Consider the following 15,908-nt stretch of genomic DNA (forward strand, 5'->3'; position numbering starts at 1 on the left):
AGCTGACGCAATGGGGACGTCAATACCAACTACGCCATGCTGACAAGTGCCTGCCTGGAGACCTAAAATAATTAGAGCTTTAGGCACTGAAGCTTAAAAAGTCAGCCAGCGAGTGGAAACACCCTGAACAACATTGCAATGGGAAGGAGCATAACCTCACTTAATAACCGATAATGTCAAATATCTGTCTGCTCTACTTAGGTATATATTATCAGGGAGCCAAACACGCTGTGCCAGCTCGACCTGATGCCAGCCATCCAGGGAGGATATTTTAGGGAAACAGTTTGAATAAAAAGGGATGGCAGAGAGTAATGAGAAGAAGAATGAATGCAAAACAGGGCAAAGCCTGAATAGCAACCCCACTTAAAGAGCAACTTGCAGGTTAAATTTATAACTGAATTAATACTTGATTTTGTCTGAAGAGGTTTTTTAAAAACATATATGTAGAAATTACTAATGAAATCTAATTGGTTGTAGAGATTTTGATGAAAATGTGCTAGGCTCTGGAATACGCCTTTCCCCCTATAGCAACGCGTCATATGACGTATGCCGAGGTAAATATGAGCTCGCGTTCAGCCAGCGCTCTCATTGTGGGTGTAGTAGTTAGAGCAGTAGTGAGCGACAGAGAAAGTTTTAGATCGATTTTTAGAGAAGCCATAATGGTAAATTATTGTGTTTGTGCTGGTTGCACAAAATCCAGCCTGTCAGGACATCGTGTCCATCATTTTCCTTCTAGGAAAAACAAGGCTTTTCGTTCTTGGGTGCGTTTTGTTCAGGTGAAGAGAGCAGACTTCACTGCCGCGTCTGTCACCGCACACTCGGTCATAGGCATGCTCGTCGGAGAACTCGGTTTCTTCATTTACATCCATTGTAATTTGTAACCTGAGCTCTTTCAGTGCACGCATCTTCGGGTTCTCCCGCCGGATGTAGGCGCGAGCACAACATCAACTGGCAAACGCAATGTAAGCGGAACGAAACTGAGCTACTCGTTATTGTGTTTGTGTGGACCGTTTATCAGTTTGGACTAGTGCAGCGCGAGCCTGATCAAGCAACACTGTAACTGCGAGATCCAGTAAATCAAGCATTTGAATTCGCCACAGAAGTAATAACATCGCTGCGAGATCTAGTGAGAAATATTCACATTTCTCCGTTATTAACGGATCAAACAGCGCTGACGTGGAAACCAGGAATAAACATTGTGCAATGAATGAACGAACTATCCAGTGTCCACAGATCAGCAACATTCACCATGGCTTTACTGTAGTAACACTAACTGCAACCATGCAAGTTTGGCATTTTCCACTAAGGCCCAGTATGCATCCACCTCCCTGCAACACTGACTTTCCTCAGCTGTAAACATTGCCTCGCATTTCCCACACAAGCACCTATGGAACAAAAAATGTTAGCAGGAATAAATATCTCTCTGTCTCTCGATGAGAAACCGCTAAGTTATATCACGTAACGTTAGTCTGGGCGGATATTAATGAGCATGACAAACGCCTGATCAAAGCTTAGTTTCTGTTATTGTAAGTTCCAATATGTTCTGTCTAACATTGATCCTGGCCTGTCCCTGCTCTCTTGGCAGCCTAGCAGGCTCATAATTGTATGGCTGTGGTCCGTCAACAATTTCCTCAGCGTCCGAAATGTCATTGCAATCCATATTTCCCTGTTGTTTGAACCGACAGCTCTCCCTCGTGCCACGTCACGACTCTCGCCCGTCACGCCCATTTTCAGATGCGGAAGTAAAATTTTCTCACAAAAACGACTCCAGAAGCCACTGTAGCGTATTTATAATTTTTTTTTTAAGAAAATCTAGTTCCTACATTATTTTTCTATACATTGACTTGTTGGGTCTTCTAACCTGCAAGTTGCTCTTTAAGCATTCTTCTCTTTTTCTGATGTATAACTATTTTTCTGACGAGAGCGGCTTACTCCTATGACAGCGTGACAGCCCACCTCTCCTCGGAGGGGAGGCATGGGCGGCTACACTAGCCTTCTGCTCCTCTCTCCAGGAACTCGTCCCTGGCGAGGGCTCATACAGTCTAGGAGGAGCCTGGACACGGCGAGGAATGAACTTCCCAAAGGCGGCTCTCTAAATTGGTTCACTACCGTCTCAACGGCAGCGCCGAACAGTCCAGAGGGCGAAACAGGGATCCTTGAAGCAGGTCTGCCTGGTAAGCTTGTAATACTGGCATAGTATGCAAAGCTCTGCCAGTCTGTCCAGCTTCTGAATACGCTGTGTCCACCAACCTCGTTGTCAACTGACATGGCTTAGAGGGCAAAACAGGAGCCTTCATCGATGAGGATGTCCCCGGTGAGAGATAACTTGATAAATTCCTCTCCATCCGCAGCATCCTCCCATGACACCACTCACTCAGCCCCTCTACATAAGAATAATTCAAAGCAGAATGAGACATGCGAGCAGAGAATGGATGTTCCCACGAACCTGACACCTCAGTGTGCAGGTCTGGAGGAAATGGAAGGCTCACCGGAGCAGTGCACTTATGACTGCGCAGATATCGCTCTTCTAAGTGGCTGCTTGCGATCTCACGCTTCGAGCCGGACCATTCCAAACTCAGTCTGACTGTAGCGCGAGTCATAAGCTCCACTAACTCATCGTATTTGGCATTCTGCCAAAAAAATATGGAGGAAACATATGTCTGTTTTTACTGACTCCACACTTTTCTGAGCGAGCAATGAGTCCTTGTATTCCACGGAAGAAACTGCCGAGCGGGCTTCCGTTTCAGGCATGAGGACAGCAGAGCTCGGGGGAGAAGTGAGGGGAACTTTCTCACACTCCTCAAGCAGCTGCGTTTGGGATCCCCACGGCTGCAGGCTGCACGCTGCCTCGGCAAGAGTGTATCTTGACCATCGCCAGGCATTATGAAATGTGGACATGGATGGATATAGCGTTTAAACTGTTTGCTCGGCATGTTTCCTTCTCTTTCACACACTGCAATCTTTAAACAGCACACAGATAAGCTGCTTCCTGAAGACATTGAAACTGATGACTTGTTTCAGGTGCCCTTTTTATCCGCTCGGGAGCACCCTGCGACATCATCACCGCGTCTGCCATGATTGACTAGTTGGTACACGTGTCTCAGACACTGGGTCATGTGGCTGGACACGACCCCATTACGTCAGCTGACGCGACCTTGAGGGAACCATATTCATCCGCACAGTCACAAGATTAATTAAATTAATCAAATGTGACAGTAAACTATGGAGGTTTGTTTCCACCACGGAATTTTTTTTTTTTTTAAAGACTTTTATCTCACAATTCAGATTTTTTCTTTATTATCACAATAACAGAATATAAACCCGCAATTGGGAGTTATAATGTCAGAATTGCAAAATAACTCACAATTCTGACATTATAACTCACAATTCTGACATTATAACTCAAGATGACAACGTGAGATATGAACTCGCAATTGTGAGTTGTAAAGTCCAATTCTGAGGGAAAAAGTCAGCTCATAATTCTGACATTTTCGTACAATTGCGAGTTTCTCACAATTCTGACTTTATAACTCGCAATTGCGAGTTTATATCACACAATTCGGCAAAAAAAAAAAAAAAGTCTAGATGTTATTGTGTCTTTTAGAAGAGTATATAACAGCATATGCAGGCAAATATGACACACACACAAACTTAGCGTGACTGCTCTGTTTACTCTCTCATACATCACTGACATAACACCGGAACAAATCCGGAAACACATGTACAAAGTGCATCATGGGAAATGTAGTCACATAAACAGCGTTAACACAATATACAACATCTCCTTCCCCCTAACTCTTTGAGGTAACACAAAGATTACAAATTAAACTAATATCAGTAGTCATGAATTTATGAAATTCAAGTTCTCTTTTGAACATATTTTTAATTTATTTTTTTACTCAGAACATTCAGTCTTCTTGTTGATTTCCTTATTTATATGAACACAACTAATTCCCTGGGAGTGAGGGTAGACTACCTCAAACCCTAGCTAACTCTTTTGGGGATTATTCTGCCCCGAAACAATAAGGGTAGCTCCTAACTAAGTATAATCCAAGAAACGCTGAGGTGGGTGCCGCTCCCTAACTAGGTATCGGCGGCCTATTTGGTTTCCATTTTCTGTCGGTACAACAGGTTTAGTTTAGTTTAGTTTATTTAGATCCCCATTAGCTGCTGCAAGAGCAGTAGCTATTCTTCCAGGTGATGCCTGTTCCTTTACAGATGGACAATTTGAGGTCTTGGTAGGCTCAGTGGTGAGTACTTCAGGAGCTGGCGTACTGTCACTAATTTGGTCAGTGACATCCACGACTTCGGGAAGATCCGTAAATGCGTTGGCTCCCTTAAGTAACTGATCAGTGTGTCTCCTCCAAGAAAAATTCCCAGCAGTTTTGACTTTATACGAGACTGGACCCGTCTGAGCCTCCACAGTAGCCGGAACCCATTTCGGACCACCACCATAGTTCCGGGCCAGCACTGGTGAGCCTATCGAAAAGGTTCTGTCCTTGGCTCGCAGTTTCCGTCGCTGTACCTGATTCTTTTGCCGTCGTAAGACAGTTTCTTTGAGTGTTGCAGGTTTAAGCAGCTCAAAGCTTGTCCTGAGCTCTCTATTGAACAACAAAGACGCTGGTGACACTTTGGTAGTTGCGTGCGGAGTACTGCGATAGCACAGCAAGAAGCTATGAAGGCGTTGATGAAATGTCCCCTGCCCGAGTGAAGCTTTCAACGCATGTTTCATGGTTTGGACAAACCTTTCTGCTAACCCATTTGTTGCAGGATGGTAAGGTGATGACGTGATATGCTGCACCCCGTTTGCTTGTAGAAATGTGACCATCTCGTGAGATGTAAATTGGGGGCCATTATCTGAGACAAGCTGCACTGGAGGTCCAAATCTACTGAAAATTTCTCCCAGTTTCTAAATTGTCTTTTCAGCTGAGGTAGATTTCATGATAACCACCTCAGGCCACTTACTGTGTGCATCCACGACAACCAGCAGCATTTTGTCCTCAACTGGGCCTGCAAAATCAACATGAATGCGATGCCGTGGTTTCTCTGGATATTCCCATGGGTGCAGCGGTGCCAGTTGTGGTACATTACGTATGCGCTGGCATGACGTACATGTTCTTGCCTTTTCGTCAATTTGGCCATCCACTCCAGGCCACCAGAAGTAACTCCTGGCAATTTCTTTCATTAGGACCATTCCACAGTGTCCCACATGCAGCTGTTTTAGCACTTGCTTGCGCAGAGCCGGGGGAATAATCACTCTCCTTTCCCACAGCAAGCAGCCTGACTGCACTGAAAGTTCATGACGTCCAGAGATGTATGGTTTTAGCTCCAGGTCATCACCTTGGACAGGGTCATTGCGTGTGCTCTTACGTACTTGCACAGCTGTTACTGGGGCCCTTTCCACCTGGCTGAAGCAGAAAATTTCCGCATCTTGTGCCTCTTTTATCCTGTCAGCGAGAGGTAATCTGGACAGACCGTCCGCATTTCCGTGCAATTCCGACTTCCAATATTTGATGTCATAGGTGTGAGCAGATAACAACAAAAAGCCCATCTTTGCATCCTACTGGCAGCAAGAGAGGGAATGCCATGGTGTGGGCCAAAAATTGCATCAAGTGGGTGATGATCGGTCAGCAACGTGAACTTCCTTCCAAAGGTGTACTGATAAAACTTGCGAACTCCAAACGCAATGCTCAACGCTTCTCGCTCGATCTAAGCATAGCTTGCTTCTGCTTTACTCAAACTCCTGGAAGCAAATGCGATCGGCCTCTCGACCATTTGGCATGATGTGGGACAAGACAACTCCCACACCATATGGAGAAGCGTCACAGGCCAGCTGGATGGGAAGAGAATGGTCAAAATAAGTGAGGGCATTTGACGTTAAAAGTGTCTCCTTTGCTCTTTTGAATGCCTCCTGGCATTCAGAGGTCCACCTCCAATTTTTCTCATGACACAACAATTTGTGCAGAGGTTTCAGCAGCATAGCGATGTTTGGAATGAAACGCCCATAATAATTTAGTAAACCAAGGAAAGACCGCAGCTGGCTTACATTTTCGGGCACTGGGGCATCCACAATGGCCTTAACCTTGGATGGAGATGTATGCAAACCAGAGGCATCAATGACATGGCCTAAGCACTCGACTGAAAACTGGCAAAATTCACATTTATCCTTGCGCACTCTCAATCCGTATTCTTTCAGTCTCTCAAGGGTAGCATCCAGGTGTTGTAAGTGCGACTCTTCATCAGTGCCAGTCACTAGAATTTCGTCTAAGTAACACACCACTCCTGGAAGGCCCGCCAGAATCTGATCCATCGCTCGCTGAAAAACGGATGGAGCCGAAGTAATTCCGAATGGTAACCGTTTATACCGAAATAGGCCTTTGTGGGTGTTGATGGTGAGAAGTTCTCTGGACTGGTCCTCAACATGCATCTGCAGGTACGCTTGGTTGAGGCTGATTTTGCTGAATTTTTGCCCTCCTGTCAGCCCAGCAAAAAGATCATTAATGTGAGGCAAGGGGTATTGTTCTGCTGACAACACTGGATTTACAGTGACTTTAAAATCCCCACAGATACTTATGTCTCCGTCTTTCTTTAAAACTGGAGCATTGGGTGTTGCCCACTTACTCACACTGACTGGTTCCAGCACACCCTCCTTCATGAGTTCAGCTAAGCTTGCCTCTACCTTGGGTTTTAGCGCATATGGAAGGGGCCGAGCCTTTAAAATTTTTGGCTGGCTTCCCGGCTCTACAGTCAATTTCACCTTGATTCCCTCCATGCTGCCCAACTCCTGTTTGAAAACATCACTGTGTTTTTGGAGAATACCTTCAAGGTCTAGTGTTTTACGTGTCATATGTATGGCCGGCCAGTCCACCTTGAGTTGCTCCAGCCAAGAATGTCCCAACAACGAAGGGGTAACCACCCAAGACCACATACAGTGGCAGTTTTTTTGTTTGTTCGTTCAGTTCAACTGTTACCTGAGTGAATCCTTTCGAGGTCACCGCTTCCCCAGTGTAAGTCTTAAGAACCACATCAGGTTGTGTGAGTGGCAGGTGGCTCAGTATTTCGCTGTATACCGCATCCGACACAAGCGACACAGCAGCACCAGTGTCAATCTCCATTTTCACAGGCTGTCCTTCCAGCAGCGCGGTGACCTTATAAGCCTTTGTACCATTGCGACAGTGAGCACATGCAAAGGAAATTCCTCATCAGATGTGTCAGTAACCTCCTTGTTTTCCTGCCCAACTGCAAACACGCGTTGCTTTTGCTTCCTTCTGTATACTGGTTTCTGCTGCGTTTTTTTCTTCATTTCTGTTTTATTTTTACATGCACGTTTTTTTGCAACTGCGGCACTCCACATCTTTAAACCAGCACGAAACAGGTGAGTGTCCCGTCTTACCACAGCGAAAACATGGGCCTTTATTTTCAGTTTGTTTTTCGGTCCATCTTATACACTTTATTGTTTGAGCTCAGCTGCTGTGCTTCCTTCGCAGCCAATTCCATAGACACACTCAGCTCAATTGCTCTTTGTAGTGTCAGGTTGCTCTCTGTTAACAGTCTTTTTTGTATGCCCTCACAGCGGAGTCCGCAAACTAATCTGTCCCGAAGTGTATCATTTAGCACTTCACCAAATTCGCAGTGTTCAGCTAATTTTTTTAGCACCGCTACAAACATTGTCACGGTTTCTACTTCCAGCTGATTTCGTCTGTGAAATCGAAATTTACTTTACGCTCTGCAATTACTAAGAGCTTTGGAGAGAAATGCGCTTTGAGAGTGCCCACTATTTGATCATACGTTTTCTCTCCCGGTTTTTCTGGCTGCAGGAGGTTACGCAGTAGTGTATATGTCTTTGGACCCATCACACTTAAAAAAGTGGGTACAACTTTTTCTTCAGTAATTGCATTCACTGCTACAAAGTACTCAAATCTTTCTGTGTAAGAGCTCCACTGCTCACTACTTTCATCAAAGGGACCAATGTTGCCAAAAACTGTTGTCATTTTGTGCCGTTCTCTGTCGTTTTCAATCAATTCAGTCACTTATCTGAATCGTTGTCTTTCTTCCCCCTCTTCAGTCAAGACGTGGATTAGCAGCAGGCTCGTATTATTTCTCATTTCCAGCGATCTCGCCGTCAAGCCGCTTCATTTCCGCATTTACACCACACACACGGATTAACAAGATCCTCGTCGCCACTTTATTATGTCTTTTAGAAGAGTATAACAGCATATGCAGGCAAATATGACACACACACAAACTTAACGTGACTGCTCTGTTTACTCTCTCATACATCACTGACATAACACTGGAACAAATCCGGAAACACATGCACAAAGTGCATCGTGGGAAATGTAGTCACATAAACAGCATTAATACAATATACAACAGATGTAAACTTGCAATAGAAAAGTTTTAAATTAAAGTTTTTTATTTTTTATTCAGTGGCAGAAACCAGCTTCCATTTATAGTGACATTTATGATGTTATAATTGGTTTATATTTCAAATAAAATCTGCTCTTTTGAACTTTTTATTCACCAAAGAATCCTGAAAGAAATGTATTTCTGTTACAGTGTTTCCATCATAGGAATAAATAATTTAAAATATATATATTAAAATAGAAAACCGTTATTTTAAATTGTAATAATATTTCACAATAATTACGGTATTTTATTTTTATCAAATAAATGCAGCCTTGGTGAGAATAAGAGACTTTAAAAAACATTAAAATCTTTGACCAGTAGTTTATGTTTATCAGTAACTACCCTCTATACTGAGTGACAGCTTCATTTAGGCTAATTTGTTTATCCATTCTGGTAGTAATTGTATACCTTTATGTGTATTTACTTTTGATAGTCATTTAATGTTTATTGCTAGAAAATAACAAAGGCGTGCCTGGTCAATTAATAATTTGGAAACAACAGTTAGACAACTTAACTTCCAAAGTCAAAATTAAAACTCAAATACTCAATATCCATGAAAAAGGAACTTTGACTCTCTCCTATGGAAAAATGTGAATAATGTACCAAAGTATTGAATAATGAATACTATGCCAAAGGCTTATTGACTTGGCAATATCATTTAGTTTCCTGTGTCACTTCTGACAGCAAGTCCTTGCATAGTGGAAACTAATTTTGTTCCTTGATGCAAAATACCCAGAATAATATGGATCCTTGTCCTGTATCACCACTGCCTTTATTTATTCTGACACCTCTACACTTCTCTGAAGTGGCTTTGCTTCCTGATGCAAGCAGCCTCCAGATAAACTATAGGAAGAGTGGTGACATTTTTGAGATCCGACTGTCTGAAATATATACAGGTTCACCATGGCTTAACAGGAAAAAAAAAACTTGTAAGCTTGATGGCGTCTGTTTTAAATCTTGGCAGGACGCTTGTGGGCTATAAATAAAGAGTAAAATACAGATTGAGTAGAAATGACAATCATTCCGAGAGCCCAGTGCTATGAGGCCAGTAAAGCATGATGGACTCAAACTAGTCAAAAACGGGGGTCACCCTCAGTTAATGCTGCACATAATGTTCATGACAAGATCACAGGTCAATCTTCACAGACATTTTAATGTTCAGGGCACACCGAGGTAATTTATGGAGCATAATTAATTCATCATAATTAATTCATTCGTCTCTTGTGAGATGAGGAATGTTTCATTTGTATACTTTATTTGTCTAGTTTATGATGAGATGAGAATTATTATAATATCCTCTAGTTTTAAAGGGGTCATATAATGCCATTTTTGTACAAGCTAATATGATTCTTTAGGGTCTAAATTAAAAGTTTGTAATATACTTTAATTAAAAATTCTCATTAGTATTGTAAGAAAACACTAATTTTACCTGGTCAAAAACAGCTCTGTTTTTAGCACGCCGTTTAAATGCATGTGTCTTTAAATGATAATGAGCTTTGCTCACCCCGCCCCTCTGTTCTGTGCGTACACCGTTTGTAACACAATAACACCATAACGCGTTGTTCATTATAAACGTGGGATTATGAATTATATTGAGAACGTCGTACATAGAAACATGCTATAATGTACCCTGAGTGTAAACCTTAGCTGCATTCATCGTGAAGCGTGCTAGCAATTTGCAAAGATTAATATAAAGATTAATATAAAGGTCAATAAAACGTTACACTCACTTCAGTTCTTCTGGAGGTGCAGCAGGAACACGAATAGTTGGTTCCGATCCTTTTTTCAGGAGCAGCTTCTTATACTGACCCTCGTTTGTAAAGCAGGGTCTATGTTGAAACGCTGCTGTCAATCAACAATCGTGGGAGTGGGAGGGGTTAAATGGCTTTTAGAGAGAGATGACATAATTATAAAAAGTGCGGACAAGGGGGGTGCTGTTTGTGTGTGGGACAAGAAGAAGTATATAAGTGAAGCTCTTCGCCAACTTGACAATACGCAGTACTACTCAAAGCCCTCATCCAACCCAATGAACAGTATGAGGAGAGAGCTAGACCAATTACTTAATGAGGCAAAATTACACAATTGGATTACTAAGAAAGAGTTTTTGCTCTGTCAACACCCACGTTATTCTTCTTTTTATATGCTTCCCAAAGTCCACAAGGATCTGGAAAATCCACCTGGTAGACCGATTATCAGTGGGAATGACTCAATAACAGAACCTGCCTCCAAGTTTGTGGATTATTTCATCAAGCCATTTGTTGCGGATTTGCCTTCGTATATTCAAGATACCACACAGGTTTTGAAGAAAATTGAGCAAATAGGTAACATAGGCTCTTGCATTATGGCCACGATGGATGTGGAGTCTTTATATAGCAACATTGTACATGATGAGGGTCTAGAGGCTTTAAAACATTATCTCTCATCTAGACCTGAATATTTGATGCCTCCCAGTGACTTCTTAGTGCAACTTACTGAGTGGACTTTAAAGAATAACATCTTTCTCTTTCAAGATAAATTATATAGACAAGAAAAGGGGACTGCAATGGGTGCGTGCTTTGCTCCCAATTATGCCAATCTGTTTTTAGGCTTGTGGGAGGAGCGTTATATATTTTCCCAAAGTAACCCTTTTAAAGATAAAGTCTTGTGGTGGGGCAGATATATTGATGATGTGATCCTTATTTTTTCAGGGTCAGAAAATGAACTTGTAGACTTTCATGCCTATGTCAACAGCCTGAATGAGAACCTCAAATTTAGTCTGGACTATGACTTACACGCCATAAACTTTCTGGATCTACGGATCTCAAAGGATAATGAGGGATTCTTGCATACATCTATCTTCAGGAAGGCAACTGATCGCAATACCTTATTACATGCAAACAGCTTTCATCCTCCATGGCTTATTGATAACATACCCTTTGGACAGATCCAGAGACTAAGACGTATGTGTGATTCAGATCAGGATTTTCAAAATCAATCTACGGATATGCAGCGGCGTTTTCGACAAAGAGGTTATCGGTCACAAACTTTGATTCAAGCTCATGATAGAGCCCAATCACTTGAAAGGAAGAGCTTGCTCCAGTCTAGACCCAAAAAAGTGTCAACTCAGAAACCCTATTTTGTCACTCATTACAGCAAGGAGGCTGTTCAGATCAAACACATTATAAGAAAAAACTGGAGCATTATTGAATATGACCCGACTTTACGGGAAATATTCACAGAACCCCCTGGGATTAGCTTCAAGAGGGCCCCCACAATTAAATATAAATTAGTAAAGAGTTACCTCCCTGCTCCTAAACGTGAATGCTGGCTGCGTCAACCCAAGGGAAACTTTCCTTGTGGTAATTGTAATTATTGTGAGAATATGACTAAAACTGACATGTTTGTTGATGTTTTTAATAACAAGACTTACACTGTTAACAGCTTTATAAATTGCAATACTACCCATGTTGTTTATCGTTTGGAATGTCCCTGTGGTTGTTTTTACATAGGCCTCACCAAAAGGAGATTAAGAGACAGGCTAGCTGAACATCGGTATGCCATCCGGACTGGTAATATCAATTATCCAATGGCTAAACATTATATGGAATCTAATCATGGGAGGGATTCTACCTTAAGAGTAGTGGGCATTGAGGCTATTCGCCTTGATGCCAGGGGTGGGGACATAATTAGACGTCTCAAACAAAGGGAGACATACTGGATCTATTCTCTGAGGGCCACCAAACATCCAGGTCTTAATGAGGATTTTGATCTCTCACCTTTTTTGTGATTTTTTTTATGCCTCTATAGGTACAGTTTGTTGTCGTCGAATGTAGTACCCATTTCTGGTTAATGCTGTTTTGAATCATCTTGTCTATGACACTAGAGTTATGAGAGGTAACTGTAGCCTATTCACACGTATTGATCTTATATATTGTGTGGAGAATATTAGATATTTGAAGTGTTGTTTTTCCACTAAGAGATCTTTTTTATTGTATTTTGCCTGTTACTTGTATGAACCTAACTTTTGCCTCTAGTGGCCAAAGAGTTGTGTTACATGTGCCAGAGTGGCACACCTGAAATCAATCACTGTATAAGTATTGCTCCTGTTTGTTTGTCACTAACACCCTGATGAAGGCCAGTGGGCCGATACGCGTTGGTGTTTTTTAATTTTTTAGCCCTCTAATAAAGACTTTTGTATCACTTTTTGTATCCACTGAGTGCCTGGACCTGGATTTTTTCCTACGTTTTTTTCAATTATTACCCTTCCAAGAGCACCGGAGGATACAAGGGATTTCAGCAGCGCTCCAGTTCCCTTTTGTTCAATCGTGGGAGGGGCTTCGATTTTGTGAATCACAAAATCGAACGGCTTGATTTGAGATGGGGGAAAACATATAAGAAGATAAAAAAAAAAAAAAAAACACTGGATGGATTTTATGATGGTTGTGTATAGGCACTGCCAACACACATTTCAGTACAATCAACTTGTAAAAGTGCATGTACCATTATATGACCCCTTTAAATATTCCTTGTTATCCTATAATTATTATTATGGAAGGATTTGCAGATTTAAACATATCTAGGGTTTCTTAACAGAAAACGTACTCGGTTACTAACGTAACCTCGGTTCTCTCTAGAAGAGGGAACGAGTACTGCGTCTTAGCTAAGACGCTGCGGGAAAAGTCTCTTTTCACGAATATTGAAGCAAAAAATTATCCTTAATTTTAATATTTGTAAAACGCATTTGCCACAGTATGCAGCCATAGGCAAGACGGCTCGTTTGCTCATTGGCTGTTGTACTAGCAAATGCATAAGCCTATCGAGCGCAGGCTGATGCAACTTCAGACCAATGAGGCCACTTCCCGCCGACGCGGGCGTGGCCTCGCCCTATAAAGGTAGCTCGAAAAGGCTGACTCACTTGATTTATTTCAACGAAGAAGCGAACCAAAGTGAATCGTACGCACGGCAGGGAACGCAGTACTCGTTCCCTCTTCTAGAGAGAACCGAGGTTACGTTAGTAACCGAGTACGTTCTCTTACGAGAGTTCTCTCGTACTGCGTCTTAGCTAAGACGCTGCGGGAACCCAATGTAAGACGCCGTGCGTGCAGGGATTAACAACCATAAACCTGGAGGCTGACCCAGGATTTACAGTGCACAATCACCAGAGGGACTGACATAGAGTCCTAGAACAAGAGGAGGAACTCTCCGTTCTGATATGTGGCTGCGTCTGCAGACGTAATATAAGACATCACTTAGACAAGACACCCTTGACTAAAGTGGGAATATGGGTCTTACGTAGAACTGCCCGTAAGATAGTAGTAACGCACTGTGCTTGCATACTCAGTGTTCAATTACACCGATAACAGCTTAGCCTGCAAAGCGGGAACCTCGAGGTTATAAAACCTGATAAATGTAGACGGCGAGGCCCAGCCTGCCGCCATACAAATATCCTGTAGAGATATTCCACTAGACCAGGCCCACGAAGAGGCAACGCCTCTCGTGGAGTGCGCTTTGACACCCAGCGGGCACTGAAGACCCCTGGAGGTGTATGCCAACGCTATGGCGTCAACTATCCATCTGGATAGGCCTTGTTTCGAAACAGCCGTTCCCTTGGAACGTCCACTGAACGAGACAAATAGTTGCTCAGTCTGTCTAAAGGCAGCAGAGCGAGACACATAGGCTCTTAAAACCCTGACAGGGCAGAGAGAGCCCAAGTCTCCTTCCTCTTCTAACACCGGCAGGGCGGACAGGGATATAACCTGAGCCCGAAACGGTGTATTGAGGGATTTCGGCACATAGCCGTGCCTAGGTTTGAGTATGACTCTCGAGTCACTAGGCCCAAACTCCAGACACGACGGGCTCACTGAGAGCGCGTGCAGGTCCCCTATGCGCTTCACTGAAGCAAGGGCCAGCAAAAACACTGTCTTAAATGACAGGTGTTTGAGACTAATCGACTGGATGGGCTCGAAAGGGGAACCTTTCATGGCCTCCAGGACCGTAGAGAGGTCCCAAACAGGGACCGACGGGGGTCTGGGAGGGTTCAGTCTCCTAGCTCCCTTGAGGAAGCGGATGACCAAATCGTTCCTTCCTATCGACTGACCGAGCGTTGTCTCAGCGAACGCTGCGATAGCCGCCACATATACTTTGAGCGTGGATGGGGCTCTGCCCTTATCCAGCAGCTCTTGAAGGAAGGAGAGAACCTCCGTTACCTCACAGTCGAGGGGTGAGCATCCCCGAGCCACACACCAACTGGAGAATACCGACCACTTTGAGGCATAGAGCCGTCGAGTCGACGGTGCTCTAGCCTGAGTGATAGTATTTAGCACTCCTACTGAGAAATCAGCGGGTAACCGTTGAGAGCCCACACGTGTAAGGCCCACAACTTCGGTTGAGGGTGCCAAATCGAGCCCCTGGCCTGCGAGAGAAGGTCCCTTCTCAATGGCACCGGCCATGGGGCAGTGTCTGCCAACTGCATCAGCTCTGGAAACCAAGGTTGGTTCCTCCAGAGTGGTGCTACAAGCAGCACTGAGCATTTCGTTTCCCTCACACGTTCTATCACCTCTGGAAGGAGGGAGACGGGGGGAAAAGCATAGAGCGGGCGGCGCGGCCACCTCTGGGACAGCGCGCTTTCGCTCTTGGAAAAGAACGCGGGGCAGTGAGCGTTTTCGCTGGACGCGAAGAGGTCCACTTCCGCTCTGCCAAATCTCTCCCACAGCAGCTGGACTGTTTGTGGGTGTAGAGACCATTCGCCCGCGGGAATGTTGTTCCTGGACAGCCTGTCTGGACCCACATTCTGTATCCCAGGCACATGAGCTGCTTTTAGCGAGCGCAAGTTGTGCTGAGCCCATACCAGGAGGCGTTCCGCCAACCTGTACAGATCTCGGGATCTGAGACCGCCCTGGCGATTTATGTAGGACACCACCGACATGTTGTCCGAACGGACTAAGACGTGGTGGCCCCTGATTTGGGGACGAAAACGTGTCAGCGCGTTTTCTACTGCCATCATTTCCAGACAGTTGATGTGTCGGAGCTTTTCCCGTTCTGACCACAGGCCATATAACGGTCTGCCCTCGAGCAGCGCTCCCCATCCCGAGGTGGAGGCGTCCGTGGACACCACTCTCACTCTCGAGGAAGTCCCCAGGCTTGCACCTGTTTGGTACCAGTCGTTCACCGTCCAAGGTTCTAGAGCTGTAACGCAGCTCTGGTTGACCTTGAGACGCAATCGACCAGAAGTCCACGCTCTGCGTGGCACCCGCGCTTTCAGCCAGAACTGCAGGGGGCGCATGCGGAGCAGGCCCAGCTGAAGAACTGGCGATGCTGAGGCCATGAGACCTAGCATCTTCTGAAACGTCTTGAGCGGGAAGGACGCGTCGCAGCGGAGAGATCTCGCTGCGCGCTGAATGCCGAGCGCGCGCTGTGGCGACAGCCGCGCCGTCATAGACTGTGAGTCCAGAACTATGCCCAAAAACGAAATCGTTTGACTGGGGTTCAGTGAACTCTTCGTCCAATTGACTCTGAGACCG

The sequence above is a fragment of the Rutilus rutilus genome, assembly GCF_951802725.1.
Source record: "Rutilus rutilus genome assembly, chromosome: 2".
NCBI lineage: Eukaryota > Metazoa > Chordata > Actinopteri > Cypriniformes > Leuciscidae > Rutilus > Rutilus rutilus.